The following is a 22,007-nucleotide window of genomic DNA, read 5'->3' as shown; positions in this document are numbered from 1 at the left end:
AACAACAAATAACTCCCGAACATGATGGCAAAGACAGAATAAAGGGTTTGATCCTCATTCATCTTCTGTTGGATGGGTGACTGGTGGCCTCCATACAACAACTTGGGGATTTATGCTCCTTCCACTTAGGGTCTTCACCATTCCCCGGGGTCTTGGAGTCCTCTGCTTGATCCTCCACCTCTAACCAGCTGAAGAGAAGAGGGAAAGGATGAAAGACCACTCAGCAGGCCTTAGGGGTCAGGCCTGGGAGGAGACTCAGTCCCTGCTCCCAGCTCACTGCAAAGGAGCTCAGGGAATGTGTTCTTCCTGTGCTCACTACCAAGAGGAAAATGAAATGCAACAGGTAGTACTGCCACTGCCACTGCCTTGACTTCTCCAAGCCCAAAGGCCACATTGGTAAGCACCAAGATGTGCTGTTAGGTACTGTGTTGGAAGAAGATAGAGTTTAAGAGATGGAAGGTAAAGTAGGAAATTCCAATCATTCTCTAAATTCTTGATTCTTAAGGACAGCACTTTTAAAAGAAATTTAGCTCCCTGTAATGAATCCACAGCTCTCAAGGAAATACCCCATGGTAGAGGAAAAACCACCTTCTCTAGAGAAGCCCAAAGCCCAGAGAAGGAACCAAGGTTCAGTGGATCTTGAACTTTTAGCCATGTTCAGAATGCCTTTGCTCTTGGAAATCATGTGCACACCAAAGAGACATATGAGGTTCCAAGGGAATATGAAGAGAATAACTTGGGAAAAGCTGCAGTAAACTGTAGAGTCCTCCTCCAAAGCCAGAGAGTGTTAATTTCACAGAGTTGAAGAATCCCATGTTGAGAAAGCCCCAAGCTTCATTCAGTCCTACCTGCTGAGACTTAAGCAAGGTGAAGATGAAAGCAGGCTGAGCCTTGGAATCACAGGATGGAGGCGGGAAGCTGAGGTCAGGTTGTTCAGGGGCTCAACAAGCAACCCTAGCAAAGAGGCTGGCCTTGGCCAAGACAGTCAGGCTGGGAAGGCACAGAATCCAAAAGACAGAGAAAGTTTGTTGTGGGTCAGCAAGCTTTGGTCTGCTCCAGGATATAGGGCCCATCTGGAACCCAGTAAAGCTATGGTGACCTGGATCCAAACCCAGGAGGAGAGGCTATCAGTGGCAGACTCAGTCCTTCAGCTCTGAGCTAGGACTCAGGACAAGTCCCTGGATGAAGCAGAATGTGGTCCTAGGTACGATAACTGGGTGGAAACTAAGGCAGGAGACATCCAAGCCAAAATCCAGGTCCCAGATGCTTCCAACTTGGGGGTAGGCAGTGGGACTAAAGCGTCACCCAGAACCCATCCCTGACTCAGTGATGTGGAACTTCAAGGAAGAGCAGATGGAGGCTATCAGCACCCTCGGTCTGGGAGATGCAGCTTTGTTTGGGCTCCTTCAAAGTGAGGGGCAAGAGATGGTGCTGAGAATCCCCATCAATCACCAAGAACCACTCCTGGAGACATCTGGCCTCTGCTCCAGCATGCCCAGTGTATGTTCAGTCAGAGGAAACAGCTCCCAAACTGGTGAACTACAAGAAGAAACACAGAATAGGCACAGGCTTAGCCTCGGTGTGCTTAGCCCTGAGAGAGGCTTTCTCAACTGCTCTGTATTCTTGACTCTTGAGGCTCAGGTCCCAGGTGTCCATTGGACCTGTGTAGGTGATGCACAGTTCCCCTTGAAACAAACACACCCCACTCGGGGAATAGGCAAGGGCATCTGCTGCATTTATTCAAGGACCGGGACTAAGGAGCTGCTGCCTTCCAGGCCACCATCCCATAAAGCCAGGCAGATCGCCTCGCTTCCCTGCTTCCTTCCTTCTTTCAGGAGCATGGGAATGTAGCTGCTCTCAACTGGAAGTAAGTACGTTGTTATCATTTTTTTAGAAGAGGAAACTGAGGTACAGAGAGCTTGAGGTTCTTGCCCAGGTCTCATATCTAGAAAGTGGTGGCACTGAGAGCCAAATGCAAGTGGCCTGGCTCGAGTACCCTGCTCTTAAGCACCACTGGCTCCTGTGATGGGCGAGTGATACTCATTAAATGAGTACTGAAGCCCAAGAGACTCCCCCTCAATGGGTTGATGGGTGAGGGGCAGGGGCATCTGGAACAGCCGCTGTCAGGACAGCCTGGGCCACCGGCCCCGGCCCAGACAGCCTCATCCTTACTCCAGGGGGCCAAACAGCTACTGCCATTTCCTTTGTGTGGGATGGGGAACAGGCCGGGCAGCCTTGGGGCGAGAGCCAGGAGGGTGGTTTCTACAGGTGCTTAGACCTTGAATCCACTCTCTGCCACTTCACAGCTGTGTGAGGTTGGGCAAGTGGCATAAACTCTGTGCCCCTGAGAATCTTCACCTGATTTATCAGGAGAGTAAAGGAGGCCATTGAGATTTGGAATCCCAAATCTCAGACTGGAGAAAGAGGGTCCACATAGCAGTTATTAGGAAATACACCCAGACAGGCAACACTCGATAATCAAACATGTTAATAATTTTGTAGCAAAACATTAATATTCATCCTAAGGGGCGTAGCTTAAGTCATAAATAGAGGTGCCTCAGCTCAACTGATGTCTTCCCCCAAATTAGTTAGAAAACAAACTTCAGCATTTAGAGCTTTTTGGATTTTGGAATTACAGGATTGTCAACCCACAACATGACACGAGGCTGCCCTGCAGATAGCAGGCAACAGCGTATTTCAAGCACTTCATGGCTTGGGCTGCACCCAGGAAGCACAAAACAAGCGTTGCTTGCTGTTGTTATTATTAAACATACAGTGATGTTATTAAAAAAGGGAAACATTTGTGACCTTTCTTTGTCTTTAGATCTTTTTTTTTTACTTGCCTATGTTCGCAAACTTTTATTTCATGAATATGTGTGGCTTTAATAGTGAAAAAATGATAATTCTGTCGAAGTAAAGTATGCAGGGTTGGCTTCAAGGGCTGAAAAAGTTTTCCCCCATGACAAGTCTCGCTTGTCCCTTTGGAAATGCAAGCCTGAGTCGGAGGGGCTGGCCCACCACAGCAGATGGAAGTGGAGCTGCAGCAGAGGGGACGCTAGACCCCAGACCTGGGGCTCTCCTCGTGGGGAAAGAAAGAACTTCCCAGGGCCACAGCAGCCGCTGCTCACCCAGATTCCAAGGCCGCCTCCAGGCCATTTGGATGCAGTAAAAGGAGGAGTGTGGGAAAGTCCTTTCCTTGCCTGACATTTTTATTCTGGACCCCTACGTGGTTCTTACATGCTCGGCCGTGAGCCACCCAGTACTTCCAAGTGAGAACATTGCTCTCTCACATTAGCTGCATGCTCCAAACAACTAAGCCAATCTTTTGTTGATGAATTACTGGGGGCAGGGTGCTCCACAGATAACATCCTATGCTCATTTGCGTTGTTAATTGCACATCAGCTTCACACATCCAGTCACCGGTATTACGAGGTGAGCACCCAATCTTGTGCATGAGTGGGCGCCAGCACTTGCCTTTGCCTTCCCCCAAGCAGAAGGCTTGGCTCAGACGCAATCAGCTTCTGTTTGGAAATACTAATTTCAACACAGTCTCATCTTACACTGCCCAGTCTTGGCAGCAGCATAACAAAAGTGCTTAGGAGGACGAACATTTTCAGATTGCTTTGCAGCTTGCAAAATCCATTTCCAAATATGATTTTTTTTCATTTTTAATTACCTTTTTTTAAAGATACATAGAACACACAAAATGTTGCCTAAAAAAATACAAGAGGTTTCCATATACCCCACTCCCCACACTCCCCATTTTTCCCACATCGACAACTTCTTTCATTAGTGTGGTACATTCATTGCATTTGATAAGTACATTTTGAAGCATTGCTACATGGGATGGATTATAGTTGATGTTGTAGTTTACACTTTCTGCCAGTCCATTCATTGGGTTATGGCAAAATATATAATGTCCTGCATCTGTCCCTCCAATACCATTGAGGACAACTCCAAGTCCCAAAAATGCCCTAATATTACACCTCTTTTTCCCTTTCCCTGCCTTCAGCAACTCCCATGGCTACTGTCTCCACATCAATGATATTTTTCCCATTGCCAGAATCACAATTTATAGCAGAATACCAGTAAGTCCACTCTAATCCAAATTATATTCCTCCTTCCTGAAGACCCTGAGATGGTGATGTCCTCTCACCTCTAAATCGAGAGAGGGCTTAAATCCCATATGGCTGATGGATGTGATTCTCCTGCTTGCAGCTGTAGACTCTCTTGGTTCCCTAGTGTGATGTTTGACCATCCTCACCTCCCTGTTAGATGACCTGGGTAAGTCCAATGAACTGGAGAGTAGGTGTTGCAACTCTGCTGAGGCTTAGGGTCCAGCTGGTTCCAAATATGATTTTAATAAGTCTGAGAAACACCTCTAAGAAAAAAATACTATTTCTATTTTACAGGAAACTGGGGCTCAGAAAAACAAAATTTAAAAATGGCCATACAACTCTCTAAGCCAAACTCAGTATATAAATGCATTACCTTCCCCCCAGCATGGGACATGACTCCCAGGGATGAACCTCCCTGGCACCAAGGGATTACTACCATCACCAGCTGATGATGCAACTAGAAAAAGACCTTAAATAAAAGGGGGAAATGGTAAAGACAAATGAGTTTATATGGCTTAGAGACTTCAAAATGAGTTGGGAGGTCATCAGAGGGGTTGTGCTTACACATGTCTCAGCAAGACCCCAGAGATAGCCAAAGTAGATACAACCCCAAGTACTTGTGCTATAGAGGCACACAGCTTCTATGGTCATGACAGATGGCTCTGGAGTTCAGTGCCTTGCCAGTGGGCCCTACTTTGGAATTTGTGCTCCTGAATGTTATGGAGTTGGACACAGATGTGACCTCTCTACACATGACTCTTCTCTCACTTTTACTGAACCTGTGGTTGGCACTAGTATTTGTATATTCTCAGGAGACTTTAATCTCTGGACTGTCCATATGCCGTCTGGGCCCTAAGTCCAGTTTGTTGGACTTAGCCAGGTTGGCTGACAAGGAGGTGAGACTGGTCAACCACCACACCAGGGAACCAAGAATGTCTACAACTGCAAGGAAGAGAATCACATCCATCAGCCACGTGGGATCTAAGCCCCCTCTCAATTTAAAAATGGAATGGATATCACAATCCCAGGGTCCATAGGATGGAGGAAAATAATATGGATTAAAGTGGACTTACTGGTATTCTACTATAGAACTGTTGTGACACTAGCAATGGAAGTAATTGTATCATTGATGTGGAGACAGTGGCCATGGAGTTGCTGAGGGCAGGGAGAGGGAGGAAGAGGTGTGATATGGGGCATTTTTGGGACTTGGAGTTGTCCTCAATGATATTGCAGGGACAGATGCAGGACATTGTATCTCCTGCCATAACCAACTGGATGGACTGGCAGAGAGTGTGAACTACAATGTAGACTATGGTCCATGCAGTGTGGCAGTGCTCTGGGGTGTATTCACAAATGCAATGAATGTGCCTTACTGATGAAAGGGGGTGTTCATGTGGGAGGAGCAGAACTGGGAGTGCAGAGCGGGGTATATGGGAACCTCTTATGTTTTTTAATATAATGTTTTGTGTGATCTTTAAAAAAAGACAATAATTTTTTTAATGGTCATAGAGTGTTAGAGTTTGAAAAAGAGCTAAAAGATCAAAAGGGGTCCAAAGTTGTATTAGTCAGCCAAAGAGGTGCTGATGTAAAATACCAGAAGTCTGTTGGCTTTTACGGAGGTATTTATTTGGGGTAGAAGCTTACAGATACCAGGCCATAAAGCATAAGTTAATTCCCTCCCTCTCACCAAAGTCTGGTGCCACATGTTGGAGCAAGATGGCTGCCAATGTCTGCAAGGGTTCAGGCTTCCTCTTCCTCTTAAGGCTCCATGGTCCCAGCTTCTTCCAATATCAGCTGTAGGCTGGCATAAGGCTCATCTCTCTCCTGGAGCTTGTTTCTCTCTGGGCTCCAGTGCTCTGATCACTACACAAGGTCAGCTGTAGACTATCAGGCAAACGGCTCGCCTCTCCTCCCAGGGCCCCTGCCATGTCTCATGGAGCTGTATCTGCTTCTTTGTGTATTTACTTCCTGGGGCTCCAGCACTAAAACTCCACCACTGTCTCCTCTGCCAGGTCATTTTCTCTGTGAGTCCCCACCCAGCAAGGGAGTGGGGACGCAACGTCCTACTAATGTGGCCCAATCAAAGTCTTAATCATAATTTAATCAAATAAGAGTGCAACTTCTGAATCCAATACAATCTTATATACCCAAAGGAACAGGCCAATTTATAAACATAATCCAATATCTATTTTTGAAATTCATAAATAATACCAAACTGCTACGAAAGTCTGACATGTAAGAAAACTAAGTCCCAGAGAAGGGGGAGGTGTGGCCAGGATTCAACAGCCAGAAGTAGAATTCGGGTCAGAGCCCTACATGCCCTATCTGCCAGTATCTAATCAATGCCAGACTTTCTTCTGAGATGGGCATGGAGTGCAGCTAGAACTGTGTAGATTCACGCACAACCCATTCTGCTGTTTTCTCGTGATCCAACTGTGTAATTTCTGCCCAGTGATTGCAGGTTTTAAAATAATTTGCAATTGTTCAGTCTCTACACACCTTCATCATCCACGAAGAATTTAAAAATCACATTCTCTGTTCAGCTGTTATAGCTGGGGTCTATATTTAGTTATCTAAGCTTTTCCTTGTTTTTTAGTTTTGTTTTGGGTTTGGGGGCTCATGAATCCTTTGTTCTGTTTTTCTTTTCTTTCTTTTTCTTTTTTCTTTTTTTTGGTTTTTTTCTTTTATTTATTTTCATGAATTTTGTTTCTCCTTGTCAATAAGAAATGTGTTTGCTCTGACCACTTTTCCTTTGCTCATTAAATAAGACAGACCACACCTGGGTGTCAGTTAGTCCTCCCTGCCCTCGGAATCTGATTGTCCTGTTGGCTCAAGCTCCCATGGAAGCCCCATGCTGTCACCCAAGGTGGGGGTGAGGTCTACCCTCTCAGGGCGGTCCCTGCTTATGGTAAAAATTCTTTGAATCCCATCTCTGTTCCACACTGATGCAAACTCAGAACTCAGCCCCTTCCTCAGTTCACACCTACACACACACAACACCCGCACGAAGCATTCCTGGGGGCAGTGGGCTTTACAGAACTCATAGAGAGAAGAGATAGAGGAGTGTTTTACCCAGAAGTACCAACATTCCTTTCAATTAAATGGAGGTGTCACTGCTCCTACAATATCCTTCTACTGCCCTCCCCCAACACTTCCCATCATCCCCAAACTTATCCATCAACCTGTTCACTCCACCCCACCCTTCTCTGCCCCTCCTTGCTTTTCTCTCTCCTTGTTTTTCAAGAAAAAAAAAGTCAAATCTCTCGTTTTCTCATGCAATGCAGCTTAAACTTTCCTTCATTCATTCGAAAAACAGATACTGAGCACCTACTCTATTCTACACCAAGAATGCTCCTTCGTGCCAGGGCTGGGCTATTTTCTTGAGCTGGTTGAGGAAGAGCTCCTGATAAGGTGACATTTAAGAAAAAACCTGAAGGAAGTAAGGAAGTGAGCCAGCAACATGTTATAGAAGAGAAGTTCAGGCAGGGGAAACAGTAGGTTCGAAAACCCTGTGGCTGGAGTAGCCCATGGCTAGAGTGCAGTGAAGGAGCATGATGTGCAATGAGGTCAGAGAGGCAGAGCCAGTCCTTAGGGGTTAGTGTTTGCTGCTTGAGCTCCTGCCAACATCTCACCATCCACTCCAAAGCACTTGCAAGGTATTTCCTCCAAACTAAGTTTCTGTCAGGGAGCAAATGATCCCAGCTGTAAGTATGGTAACTTTTTCCATCATTACACTACATACATCCTATTCTCCCCTCATTGCCCAAAAAATAGAAAGCCCACAAGCCAGGTCATTGAGGGCCTGTCTCCCTTTTTGCCTGAAACATCTTTAGAAACAACCCAGCAAAGAAATCCCTTATAAATTCTTGCCACACTCCTCAAGGGTCCCATCCTACTACCTACCTCACTGAGGAATTCAGCAAGGTCAATTTCAAAAGGATAGCAGTGCCCTCCTCTCCCCATACCCCAACACACACAAACACACATGCACACACACCTGGCTCACTGAGGCTTTCTCTACAACCAAGAATATGACCTATTTACTAGTCCAATGAAGCATTTTGACAATATAAGAAAATAGAGATACACTGTCCCTAAAGTCTTTCCTGTTAGTTTTCTTACCTCCTGTGCCCATTTGTAAAACCAATGATTTTTCAAATGACAGCAGGCAACCTTGATCTTTCCCTTATGCCATAAGCCACCTTCACCATCCCCATAAACAGAGGCTATTAACAACTCTGCCACATGGCCCACATCACATGCCTGGAGTAACCAGTAAGCAATTAATCGATGTTCCATGTTCTTTCAGGTGACAGCCCTCTACACAGCCCAAAGAAACTGTTGGGGTTGCCCAGGTAATGGACCCTTGGAACACCTCCCTTTAGACACCAGCTTCCACATGCAGTGCCTTCCCGTAGCTGCACCCCAGGGCAGCAGGTGGCCTCTGGTACGCAAGCAGACAGAGCGAGGGAGGCCCTGAGCATCCTCAGAAGACCCCACAAGCTGAGACTTGTCTCTCTGACACTTATCAAGTTCCTGCTGAAATAAGTGTCTTCCTGGTTGAAAGCAATAAATCTCCTTTTGTTTCAGTGATCTGTACTTGGGGTTGTTAAACTTGTTTTCAGCAAAGACGTGAGAGGGGAGGGAACTGGGCAAATACTGAGATTACTGAGATAGGAAATTGATTCCTGAGCAGCCAAGCCATGAACAACCCACCCACCCCACCTATGGTTAGAAAGAAAGTGATGGGACTTGCCAACCAGTCACAGATCCTGAGTGTTCTCTGATGAGCCATCACTCCCCCATCCTAACCCACAGACTTGGATGGAGCACCAGGGGAAGCCTGGGGTCCAGGCTGAGTCAATGAGGCATTCCCCTTGCTGCAGTCCTTGGGTAGGAGGTGGTTGCATGATGTGGTCAGGGCCAGTGAGAGACTTGGGCTCAGCATGCCAGGACAAAGGCCCTCCAGCTGCTGGACCTGCGAATTGAGCCAATCCAGAGGACATAGAGCCAAGAAACTTAGAGGGAAGTGGGAGAACAACGGCATCATCTGTGCCTGAGATGAAGCCAGCCTGAAGACTGTCTACCACTGGACTTCCTCGCCTTGTGCCAGTCGAGTCCCCTTTGACTTAAACCAGTTTAAACTGGGTGCCCTGTTACTTTGAACAGGAAGATTCCTAATGGATGAAAACAGTAAGTAAAAGAAGAGGAGGCAGAAAGAACACAAACATCCAATAATTTCCTACTTCTGCATCTATTTTATTTTTCTTACAAGCATGCTGAGCGTTTGGTTATAAAATGTAAAATACTTTGTATGACCTGAAGAGTATTTAGTACATACATTCTTATAATGGTCATCAAAAGCTTCCCCATGATAAGATGATTTCGAAGGCTGTCAATGAATGCTGTGAAATCAACCATACACTGGGCAAGCATCCCAGCACTGCAGTAAATTCTTTATTAAGCTTTGTCATTCAGAAGATTTTTTTGTTGTTGTTATTTTTTAAAACCAGCTTTTCTGGAATATAATTCATCCATCATAAAATACAAAAATTTCCCTCCAAGTGTACATTTCAATGGTGTTTATTGGTTTATTCTCAGTGTTATGCAACCATCACCATCTAATTTTAGAACATTTTCAAAAGGTGATTTTGAGGATTTTCTGAGTATACTTTTTTCTGATTATAAAAGTAATACATAACCATTATTTTGAAAAAGAAAAAATAAAGGGCAAGGAGGCAGGTGTGGCTGCAGTGGGGTTGGCAGGCCACAGTGAGGCTTTGCTTTTCCTCTGAGTGAGTGGTTACGTGTATGGGCTTCAGAACCACATGGACTGGATTGGAATTCACTTACCAGCTGTATAACCTTGGGCAACTTACCTAATATTTCTTTTCCTTAGTCTGTATAACAGGGATAATGGTAGTACTACCCCATAGGGCTGTTGTGTAAATTAAGTGAGATAACATATATATACATCACGCTTAAACAGAGCCTAACACAAAGTAGGCACCAGGTCCCAAACCCCACCTGACAGTGTGTACTATCCACCACATAAAGACTCTCTCCCAAGTTGTACCAAGCAGGAGATGTGTTTTTTCTAAACAAAATTGGGGTCGGTCTTAGAGTTTGGTGGGGCAAAAAAAAATGTAACCTCACCCTCTTTCCCTGCTGCGTCAGGAACGAATTGAGAAATAAGACCCTGGCGACAGAGAGTAACATTTTAGCTTTATGACAACTAGAAGTTGAGGAGCATGGTTTGGTTCAGTGGTCAACAAGACACCCCATTAGGGCTACCCCCTGACTTGAATTTACTTTCCCATAAGCAATTCCCCCTTGCAGAGGCAGATTGTGTCCACCCCAGCTTATCACATAAAGAAGATGGCCAGAAGGTCCCTTCTCCTCTGGCTGATAGACCTGAAGGGGCCAGGAGGGCCATTCTGAGCCTGCTCAGGCTCTCCTCCCAAACTCTCCCCCATTGCAGACAGGGCAGCCAGTACCAGTCTGATGATCTCAGGGCCCTCCAGGAAGAGACAGTCAGCCTACCGAGTGCACTTCCCATCTCCTCCCCCTCCTCCTCCCCATGCCCAGCTCCTTCCTCCTCCACCAGCAAGGAGTCTGTCCTTTCCAAACTGCACTTCCTTGCCCTGCTTGCCCTGCATCAATAGCAAAGCCCTTTATGACGTGTCTTTTGCTCATTCCAGGGCACAGTTGCCATAAACCTGAGTCTATGCTAAGAACCAATGATAGAAAGGAAAAGTCTAAGGTCATTTATATTACTAGAAGGATAGTTAAAAATTTGTAACGGGGGACTCTATAAGAGAGTAAAATCTCATGTAAAACACAAATATGGGAAAACAGATGTGGCTTAAGTGATTGGGTTCGCATCTGTCATTTGGGAGTTCCCGGGTTCAACTCCCAGGGCCTCCTGGTGAAAGACAATTGGCCTAGGCCGCAGACAGCTGATGACCCACACTGCAGAGAGCTGGCACAGCAAGATGACCCAACAAAGGGAGATGCAGAGGAGAGACAGTGAGAGATGCAGCAGACCAGGAAGGTGAGGTGGCTCATGCAATTAGGTGCCTTTCTCCCACATTGAAGGTCCTGGGATCAGTTCATGGTGCCTTCTAAAGAGAAAGACAAGAAGAAAAAAGTATAAGCAGACACAGAAGAACACTCAAAGAACAGACAGCAGGCATAAAAACAACTACAGGGGAACAGACAGCAGGCATAAAAACAACTACAGGGGGGAATAAATTTAAAAAAATTTTTAAAAAACACAAATATGGGTGATATTGCATATATAAGACTTTTTACAAAATATAAATACAAATCTCCTAAAGAGAAGGATAAATAATAGCAGCTATGTACGGCAGGGGAAGCATAAAGAGATTGAGAGGTGGTGAGTTTTGTTTGTTTGTTTGTTTGTTGTTTATTTTTATTGGAATAATGAAAGTCCCCTAAGAATGATTGAAGTGATAAATGCACAAATATGTGATTACACCAAATAGCATTGATTGCATACTTGGGATGGTTTTATGCTTTATTAATATGCGTCAAAAATTAAAAAAAATTAAAAATACATGTATCAATAAAATTGATTTGTTAAGAAAAATAAAAATAAACAAACCGAAAGCAAATAGAAGGCATTAGAGGGAAACGCTTAGCGCTAACTCTACTGCCATCTTCTGGAGGAAAGGGGTATTTCGTCTCTTGAAATAACATGGTCCTTGCTTTGGACCATTTCAAGCTTGTTGATGAAAACAGACAAATTTCCCCATTAAGTAATCATGAAGAAATGTTTCCTTTGTATCAACAAACACTCTCTTTTCAGTCAAAACACAAAATACTACCAAGTTGTTGTGGGCCATTTGCTGTCCCCTACTTCCCATTCTCCCCATCTTCCGTGGTGACAGAGGCCCCGAGAACGGAGGCTGCCTCCGTTGCAGCTGCCTATAGCCACAAAACTAAGCTCAGCCTGATGGAATGTAAGGAAGAGTGTCCACAGCACCTTCTAGAACTCCCCTGAAGATTCAGTCGTCTCTTCCTCCATCTTCCTCTCACAGTGTTTTATGAAGTCATTACCTCTTGCTGCCTAAAAACTTATCCCAAAACTTGACTCAAAATAGAAAATACTTAGTGTCTTGCCATTTCTTGAGTCGGGATTACAGGAGAGGATTAGCTGGCTCAAGGCCTCTCACAAGGTTTCAGTCAGGATATCAGCAAGGACTGCCATTACCTGAAGCTTGACTGGAGCTGGAGGATTTTGCTTCCAAGATGGCGCACTCACAGCTCTGTTGACAGGGGAGCTCAGCCCCTTGCTATTTAGGTATCTCCCTAAAGCGGCTTGAGTGTCCTCACAACGCGGCTCCAGCAGAGCAAGTGATTCAAGAGAGGACAAGGGGGGAGCCACCTTACCTTTTTATAACTTAAACACAACCGTCATTTTCACCAAATTCTATTATTTAGAAGCAAGGTCAGCCCATACCCAAGGGAAGGGGAATTAGGCTCCACCTTTTGGAGAGGGAAGTGTCGAGATACATGTAGACGTATTTTATTTTATTTTACACTTTTTTAATTAAAGTTAATAGATCACACTGGGCATTACATTTAAAAACATAAGAGGTTCCCATATACCCCACTCCCCACCCCACCCCCACTCCTTCAACATCAACAACCTCATCGTTGTGGCATATTCATTGCGTTTGGTGAATACGTTTTGGAGCACTGCTGCACCGCATGGATAATAGTTTACCCTGTAGTTCACACTCTCCCCCAGTCCATTCAGTGGGTTATGGCAGGAGCTATAAAGTCCAGCATCTGACCCTGCAATATCATTTAGGACAACCCCAAGTCTCAAAAACGCCCCATTTTAAAACTACCACAGTCCATAAGGTTGGAGCCATTCTTAGACCATGCTGGCAGACCTGGACCATCTACAGGCTTCTTTCTACAAGATACGGAAGTAGACCTCTGTTTTGTGTAGACCTCCATTATTTGGAACTTTCTGCCATTTGCAGCTAAGGTTCATCTAAATGGCTATACAAAGCTTGAGTCAACTAAAGTGCCACAGAAGTTATTCACCCGGTCACTAAGTCCTCGACTCCTCTTTTCCCCTCCACCCCAAGCCCTCACCCAACTACTCCTTGAACAGCCACATCTGTTAATCTCCAGGGTTTGCCCCTAGTCTGCTACTATGTTCACTCACGTTTTCTCCTTCCTGGTCCCGCACTGGCAGGTCTGCATCTACTCGTCCTCTTCTATTCTCCACACAGCAGACAGAGGGATCACAGAGCCGTGGTCCTCCCCACACCTCACAATGCCCTCCCATTACTACTGTAAGGAAATCCAAAGCCCCCATGTCTCTGCTGCCACTGCCCATGGGCTCCTTGGCTGGCCCTTCTCTGGCCACACTGGCTGGCCTTCCCCACATGTATCAAGATCTTGCCCAACTCGGGGCCTTTGTACTGCTATTCCCTCTGCCTAAATCACCCTTTCCCCACCTCTTGACCCCGATGTTCTGTCCTACAGGGCTGGTTAATCCCCACCCATGTTATTCTCACTCTAACCTGTTTCCTTGACCGCAGTCATCACAGTTTGTGACAACACACTTGTTTGCTTACATGCCATCTCTGCCCACTAGCCTGCAGGCTCCACGAGGGCAGGTCTGCATCTGCCTTAGGCCTCCCAAAGCCAGCCCAAGACAGAGGCTCAGTTCACCTCTGTGGGGTGAATTAATGAATGAATGGGTGACCGAACAATCTACTTCCACCAGAGTCTTTCTATGAGCACTCTGCTCACCTTGGTAATCTCCCCAAGTTGGGGTGTCCAAGTGCCTGGCCCTCTGCCAGATGCTGGAGGTGACCAAGATACAGGCCCAACTCTCAAAAAGCTCAGGCTCCCAGGGAGATTCCTGGAGATTCCCTGAGCCTAAAGTCCAAGGAAAAGGGAAGGAATGAGGGGGTGGTGAGGGGCCTGGAGTTCTGGGCAGGGGCCAGATCTCTCCAGCCTTGGGTGCTGCTCCAGGGAGCTTCACCCTGCCTGCCAGGAGAGGCCTCAAGAGTTTGATTCAAAGAAATTTCGTGGCCAGATTTCCATTTTGTGTTGAGAACACATTCACCATTCTCCAAAGCTGGTGACCAGCAATAATCTCAATAATATTCCATTTTCTCTAAAGCACTCCTGGGAAGAGCCTGAATGCTATGTCCTGGCTCTAGCAAAAACCACCACACCCCTGCTGCCCATTCCTGCACAGGGCCCCTGGGCTGCTACAGCTCATTTAATCATTCATCTTCCCTGTCTCGTTCTTTATCAGCTCCCCAGTGCCTAGCACTGGACAGACAAGGCGTGAGGATATTAAATCATTAATACATGATTGAGTGGAGTAGGGATCGCCATTTCAGAGTTTTTTGGTGGTTTGTGCTTTTTATTGCCCATAGATTTTTTTTTTTTTTAGTAGCATTTCTGTGAGTCAGTATTCCAGAAGAATTCATTGAAAACCTGGATTTCTGACTTCTTTTAGAAAGCCAGTAACAGAGTTCGTATCTCCCCATGGCAGCAATTGGCTAGACCTGGGAGGGCTGCCCTTTTGGAGGAGGGATGAGGACTGCGGTGGGCAGGAGTCCCCTCCCAGCCAGTCTTACGCACTCACTTTAAGTCTCAGCCCTGGGGTTTTGAGTCTTTATCCCCTAACGTAGAGTGGCCAGAGTGGCCAGAGGGAAGTTGGTCTGATCCTGGCATTTGGGGCCTGCGTAGGATATGGGGCCATGCTTGCAGCAGACAGAGGCCACCAACAAAGCTGAAGCACTGGGGCTGAAGGCCACCGCCACACCAGGTGAGGACGTAGCAGAGCACTTTCGAACCAGGAACTTGGGGTCACACTAGCCAGGTTGGAATCCAAACTCTGCTGCCGTCTGGCTGAGGGACCTGGGGCAAGTGGCTATTTCTCACTCTCCCCTCCATTTCCTTACCTGTAAGAGGAAGATGATAATAGTACTCAGCACAAGAGCTTGCAGTGGAGATTTAAAGAGAAAAGTTATATAAAAGCATCCGGCAGTGTGCCTTGCACAGAATAAAGACTCAATAAATAGGAGCTGGATGTAACCCCTTCATCTCTTTTTTAGGGGGTTGGGGAGGAGCCCCTTTTTCCACATAACTAGGCCTTGTAGGCTCTCAGGCCTAGGGGGCCCATAGCTTCCAGAACGTGTCTCCTCTCGCAGAGGATGAGCAGCAGATCTCTCGGAAGGCCTGTTGATTCCCTCCCCCATGTACATATCTCCATGGCTCAAAGACCATTTCACAATTTGACATGCACCACAGTAGTCTGAGCTTTTTCATTGAGGATCGTTGCAACTCTAGTTGAATGTGCTCTGGGTGTTTGACTCAGCCTCGGTAAAGAGTTTCTGGCCAGCTAAGGGGGTTCAGAGAGTTGGTGGAGGTTATGGAGATGCCTTTACTATGCTGTCAGTGTCCCATTAGAACAGTAGAGGCCACACAAATACAACCACACACTTCCTTACTCCCTAATCCAACTAACGCTTGCCTCTTTTCAGCCTTTCGCCTTTGACCTGAACAAAACCTTGGGGCTATTGTCAAATGAAAAGAATATGCCAATGCCATCCTAGCCCAGTTGCCATGTCTTTACTCAGCCCCTTCATTCATTCACTAGTCAGATATTTCTGTAGCACGGAGGTGGTAGGAAAGGAGTTAGTATTTATCACCAAACACTCTGATGGGTCCTTTCATATAACTATGTCATACCATTCCTACAAAACACGTGTGGGGGGAACACTGTCCTCACTTTGCAGAGGAGGATGTTTACCCCACCAAGAATTTGAATCTAGAAGCTACTCTGGGGGGTTCACACAACCTTTGGAGAGTTGGGGAAAAGAAGAGCCTGGAGATCAGGAAGCACCTCTGGAGATCTCATCCTGAAGCTCATGAATGTGGTTCTCAAAGCTTACCTGGAAGCTGCTTGAATCCCACATCAGTCACATGAGTGGCTGCTGCTGCCTTTGGAGAATAATGCCTTCCCTTTCTCTTCTACCTTCCCATTCTTGGGCAAGTGAGTTTCCTTAGAAAACTCTAGCTAAAACTCCATGGGGAAGAGAATTTCAGGAAATGCAGAGGAGATCTGAGAAGAGGGTGAGAGTGGTACCAAATTGACAACTGACAACCCAGCCCACCAGTCTATGCCCCTCTGACCTTTTGATCATTACACTACCATACACGGCATCTCAGTGCCACTGCCTCTGAGATGAGCCCTTGGGAGTGGGCTCTCATGTGTTTACCCCTAATTTATAATAAAACACTACCTGTGCTTTCACCGCCTGCTAAGTACTTATTTCACATAAATAACTTAAAAATGCACGGCTATGAGCTCCTTTTGCTTGAATGGTAGGAATCTTTTCCAGGGAGTCCACCATCCTAAAATATTTCTGAGTACCTCCAGTTGTGTTGGTATGTGTCTGCTCACCAGTTCTGGTTGGAACTCACTGCTGCTGCTCATTGGTCACACAGAATCTCTGACACACCTCCCAGGCCAGAATCCAAAGCCATGGGCCCCCCTTGACAGCGTCAAAGAGATGTAGGCCTGACCTGCCAATCTTGGCTGGCCCAAGCAACAATGTCCCTGCTGCTGCTAGCAGAGCCAGGAGGCTGCAGCTATCAGTGCCAGGGTTAAAGGCACTTTGGAAATTGTAGATGCACTGCTGCCCCTGCCACAGTAGAGGGAGAGAGCCTCCAGCATCTCTACATTCAGCATCCATCCATTTGTAAGGAGACCAAGCTCTCATCGAGTGAGAGAAAGCACACTAACTTCCTCCTGTCATTGCCCTGAGTCAAGGGCTATCCCAAAGCAGGGTTGCCTGGACCCCAGAGTGCCTCATTCCTGTGTGGGATGTCCACCCAACACCAATTGCCCCTTTCATTTTGGCCAATTTTATTCATAACAACAATGTGCCCAGTCCTGGATGATGCATCCCGATTGATCTAAACCAGCAATTGGCAAAACACAGCCAAATCTGACCCACAGCCACTTTTTGCATGACCAATAACCTTAGAATATTTTTTACATTTTTAAATCGTTATATATTAAATGGTCATCTAAGTACCTACATATATCCTCAATTTTGCCTCTTGGCTTACAAATCCTAAAACATTCACTCTCTGACCCTTAAAGGAAAAGTTAGCTGACTCCATGCATTTTTGTTTTATTAGTACCGATGTAAATACCTCAGTGGCTCATAAGATAAAACAATCTCGTAAGGTTACCAGATAGACAACTAAGCCAAAATATATTTTAAAAAGTTTTGATAGAGCACTGGCTATCAGCTAAAATTATTTTTCAAGTCCACAAATAAGTAAAAGTAGAAGTATATGCATATGCCACAAAATTGGCAAACTATAGATTATTTTATTCCATGCAGTTCTGAACAAAGAGATTTAAGTGGAAATCTACTTGGGGAGCTTCGTAGAAAGATTCTCCCTTTTTGATAAAATGGTAAATGTGATCAGCACCAACATTTCCCACTTCTTCCTGTCTCAAATGTGGATGAAATGACCAGAGCTACAGCAGCCATTCTGCAATGATATTGGGAAAGCCATGACAACATTGAGCCACTGAATCAAAGAGAATAACTGCCTGACATAATTTTTCAGTGTGTGAGTGGGAAAAAAAAGCTATTTTTTAAGACTTGATAGTTAGATTTTTCTGTTACTTATAAATGAACACATTCCTAAGAGATATACAAAAGGCACATCTCTTTCAAGTCACACACAAACCAATGGTTGATTCTAGTAACAACAGCATCAAGATAACATGGTTTTGGGAAGCGGATTTGCCTCAATGGATAGAGCATCCACCTACCACGTGGGAGGTCCAGGGTTCAAACCCAGGGCCTCCTGACCCGTGTGGTGAGCTGGCCCACATGCAGTGCTAATGTGCACAAGGAGTGCCATGCCACGCAGGGGTGTCCCCTATGTAGGGGAGCCCCATGAGCAAGGAGTGTGCCCTGTAAGGAGAGCCACCACACATGAAAAAAGTGCAGCCTGCCCAGGAGTGGCGTCACACACATGGAGAGATGACGCAGCAAGATGACACAACAAAAAGAGACACAGATTCCCAGTGCCACTGACAAGAATGGAAGTGGACACAGAAGAACACACAGAGAATGGACACAGAGAGCAGACAATGGGGGAGAGGGGAGAGAAATAATTTTTTTAAAAATAAATCTTTTTTAAAAAAGATAACATGGTTTAAATGGAAGTGAGAATAAGTCAGAAATCTCTGTGCCCATAATGAGCAGTATCTTCAAGCCTTGACCCTAAGTCAGCTAAGTGAAGCTCACCACTCTATACTCTCTCAGTGCATTCCATCTCAGTGCCTCTCTTGACTCCTGGATCAAGCATCACCTGAACCATCTGCCTGGTTTCCAAAATCTTCTTTCAATAGGAGAGAAAGTCTCAGAGCCCCTGTCCTGCTTCCCCAAGGGCTTTGTCTTCCTCTGTAGATTATTGGGTGCAAATAGATAATCAGGAAGAGGGGTCTTGCCTAACTTCACTGCCAACAGCATCTGGGCCCCAGATACAAATGAATGCATTGGAGGAAAGGGAGGTGAAGCCCAAATAATACCAACTAATCGACAACATCTCAGGCTTCCACATCAGAGCTGCACTCCATGAGACTGGAGCAGCATTTCATGCTTGTCTCTAAGCCAGGGCTACTGAAGTACCTCCACACAGCAGGTCCTCAAAGTCATTTGTCATATGACCAAGTGAGTGAACCAATACTCAGGAAGGAAGATGCAAAAGAGCTGGAGCCCCACCTGCTTTCTCTGTCTTCCTCTTTCCCATTGCTCAGAAGATTCTGTCCACCCTCCCTGAAAGCCCTTCCAGACTTGGCCCCTATCTACATCTCCAGCCACCTCTGTCATTGTCCCATCCCTCCATGCTCCAGCCCAACAAAACCACTTTATTCTTCAAATATACCATTATTGCTCTCAATACTAGCATCTCCCAGCTGCCTCTAAGAGTACAGATCTGCCCTTACAAGTCATCTCCTGGCCCACCTTCCCAGATTAAGTTAGCTGCTCTCACACTCGGCTCCCATGCACAGTGAGTTTCCCTGGCTCAGCACGTGCCACACCGTCCTCGCTTGTCTAGTTGATGACATTCCCCCTAGCTTGTAACTGCAGGAGAAGGGACTATGTCTGCCTTACTCCCAGGGCAGCCCTGTGCCTGACCATGCCCTGCAGCACACCTGTGAAGCACCAGGGTGACACTGCACTCCCAAGGCCCTCAGGCATATTTATCATTCTTCTAATGAACATCCATTCTTCTTCTCTAGGTGATAATGATACAGTGGTGAACAAAACATATGAAACTGCCTGCCTTTGTGAAGCTTACATGCTAGTGGATCAACTTGATCTTCTAAGACTACGCAAATATATTAAGTATTCAAAGAGAGATCTGATGCTATTGGGGTCAAGAACCTGGAGTGCCTTAATCCCCCCTTCCCATTTACTCTTACCCTGATGGTATGCCGAGAAAGCTCTGCTGACACACACACATACCAATAGGCACTCCCGTTGGCTTTTGTGGACCTCCTGCTTCTCTACCCAGTAGAAGCCTTGGATCTAGCATGCTAGAGCAGAGTGACAAGAAGAAGGAAATGGCCATGGGGGACTGTGACTCAGTTTACCAGAGCTGCCCCATAAAGAAGAATAGAAAGTGCAAGGAAAGAGCTGAGAGCAGCTCCTGCATGTGGCCCTGTAACCCTGCCGAGCAAACATCTTGAACCCTGGCTTAGGCAGCCACTCTGTTTCCTTTGGGGGAGAGGGACAGCTGGAAGAGGTTGGGGAGAGGGACAGAAGGTGACACTCCAGTCACTGCAGTCTTCCAATAGTACAGATGGCAAATGGATCCAAAAAGTCTCCAAAGGAGGGGGAGGGCTTCCCCAGATGGTCCCTGGCCAGGTCCCACTGGGGTCTTGATTTTGTTTCTTAAGGAGCCCACAGCCCCCTTCAGCTCAAGTCTCAGTCTCGGATTTACAGCCCTCTTCCTGCTCATTAGACTCACTCTTGGCTGCCTCGGTTTAATTTATTTTCTCCCTTCCTTGCCATGAGGGCAGCACAGGGGGTGCTTGGCGTGTCTCCAATGCCTGCAGAGGACACACCATTCACTGCAGCTCTACTGTGCAGCCAGGAGGCCCAGCCGCCCCCGAGGCCAAGCTCCCCAAGGGCGAGGAGGGCCGAGGGTCAGCAGGGGACAGAAAAACCTTTCAAAGCCGAATCAACCCTGAGGAAGGCTGGGAGCTGGCACCAAAAAGGGAGCGGCAGGGAGAGCTGAGAGGAGAGAAAGGCTGCCCCACGATTGCATGTAGCCACCAATTACAGGGGATACAGGGTTCGGGATGAAAACGCCTGAGGACACAGTGAGTTAAGTCATCTGTGGAGGCCAGCATTGCAGCCAATAGGATTGAGGGGAGGTTAAGAGGCAGAGTGAAAGGAATCCAGAGAAGACAGAGTCAGAATTCTCCTGGTTCTCTCCTTTCTCTCCTGTCACCTCTGCCTTTGGAGAGGCAGGGGAGGGCTGGGCTGGAAGGCTGCCTCCACGTCTAAGCCGCAGGGCCTCGGGGGGTGTTTCATCTCCCTGAGCCTGGCTTTCCCACATCTGGAAGAGGGGTTCCTGGTGCATCTCGTGCAGTTCTTCATGTCGATTCAATGAGGATGGCCCTGTTTAATTCCCAAGCAGGCAGGCTCAGAGCTACGGTTCTGGGAGCTTCTAAGAGAAGCTAGGTTTTGTCAGCTCTGCCCTTGACATGTCCCTGCCTTCCTCCCCCAAGCCTTTTCTGATGCCCTCGTTGGCGGGCACTGTAAGAGAGGCCAGGGACACCGCGCTGAAAAGATAAGGCAGGGTCCCTGCGCTCGTGGAGCTGGCTGGACCGCTGCGGGGCTGGACACTAAACAGGCACACCCCCAAACAATGCAGGAAAGCGCGGGATGTCACGAGAGACAGTGACAACCACAAGCTGGGGGCAATCCGCTCAGCACGCTTCCGTGCCCTCTGAGCGCTCACACACGTGCCAGGCACCGCCCTGCCTGAAGGGACAAGGAGGGACAAGGTCAGCTCCCCCTGGATGGGCTAGAGCAGGGGTTCCTAGCAGGGGACTGTGAGCTTGAACTGAAATCCAAAAAACGTTATTCTTGCGGGGACATGTTGGAGCGGGCGTGATACATTTATTAAATACTACACAGTGTAGTGTGGACTCAGTAAGGGGTCTGTGGTTTTCACCTGGCTGGCAAAGGGGTCCATGGAACAGAAATGGTGAAGAAGCCCTGGACTAGTTAGTGGAGGCACACAAACACACAAACCAAGGTAGAAAATAAATAAAATACCTTTGGGAATGGTCAATGCTTTGGAGAAGAGCCATAGGAGATGGGAGCTCCTTCCATGGGGAGAGTTGAGGAATCACATCCAAGGAGCAAATGCTCAGCTGAAACCTGAAGTACTTACGGCACCTGCTGAGCCATGAGATGATGGGGAAAATCTACTCGTCATCTGCCGTATAAATACGTCATGTAATTTGGCATTCCTAACCCCAACCCATGATAACCCACTCCCTCCGCCCATGCCCACACCCCCATCCCACATCCCACTGACAGTTGAAGACAAGAACCGGGGAGTTTACACAACGCCTCCAAACCAAGCCCGGAAAAGAGACTCTGTCTTTTCACATCTGAGCAGCACCAGGCCCACTTCCGGGAGGATTAGCGTTTCCGCTCCGCACAAGCCGAGGAAGCTCAGGGAGCAGAGGAAACTCCATTTCCAAGTGCGTGAGGCTCACGGTCTGGAAGCCGCCAGTAGAGAGCCTGAGAGCGACGGGGCCCTTGT

This window comes from Dasypus novemcinctus, chromosome 14, assembly GCF_030445035.2.
Source record: "Dasypus novemcinctus isolate mDasNov1 chromosome 14, mDasNov1.1.hap2, whole genome shotgun sequence".
In the NCBI taxonomy this organism is placed as follows: Eukaryota; Metazoa; Chordata; class Mammalia; order Cingulata; family Dasypodidae; genus Dasypus; species Dasypus novemcinctus.
Note: the sequence above shows the minus strand (reverse complement) of the source record.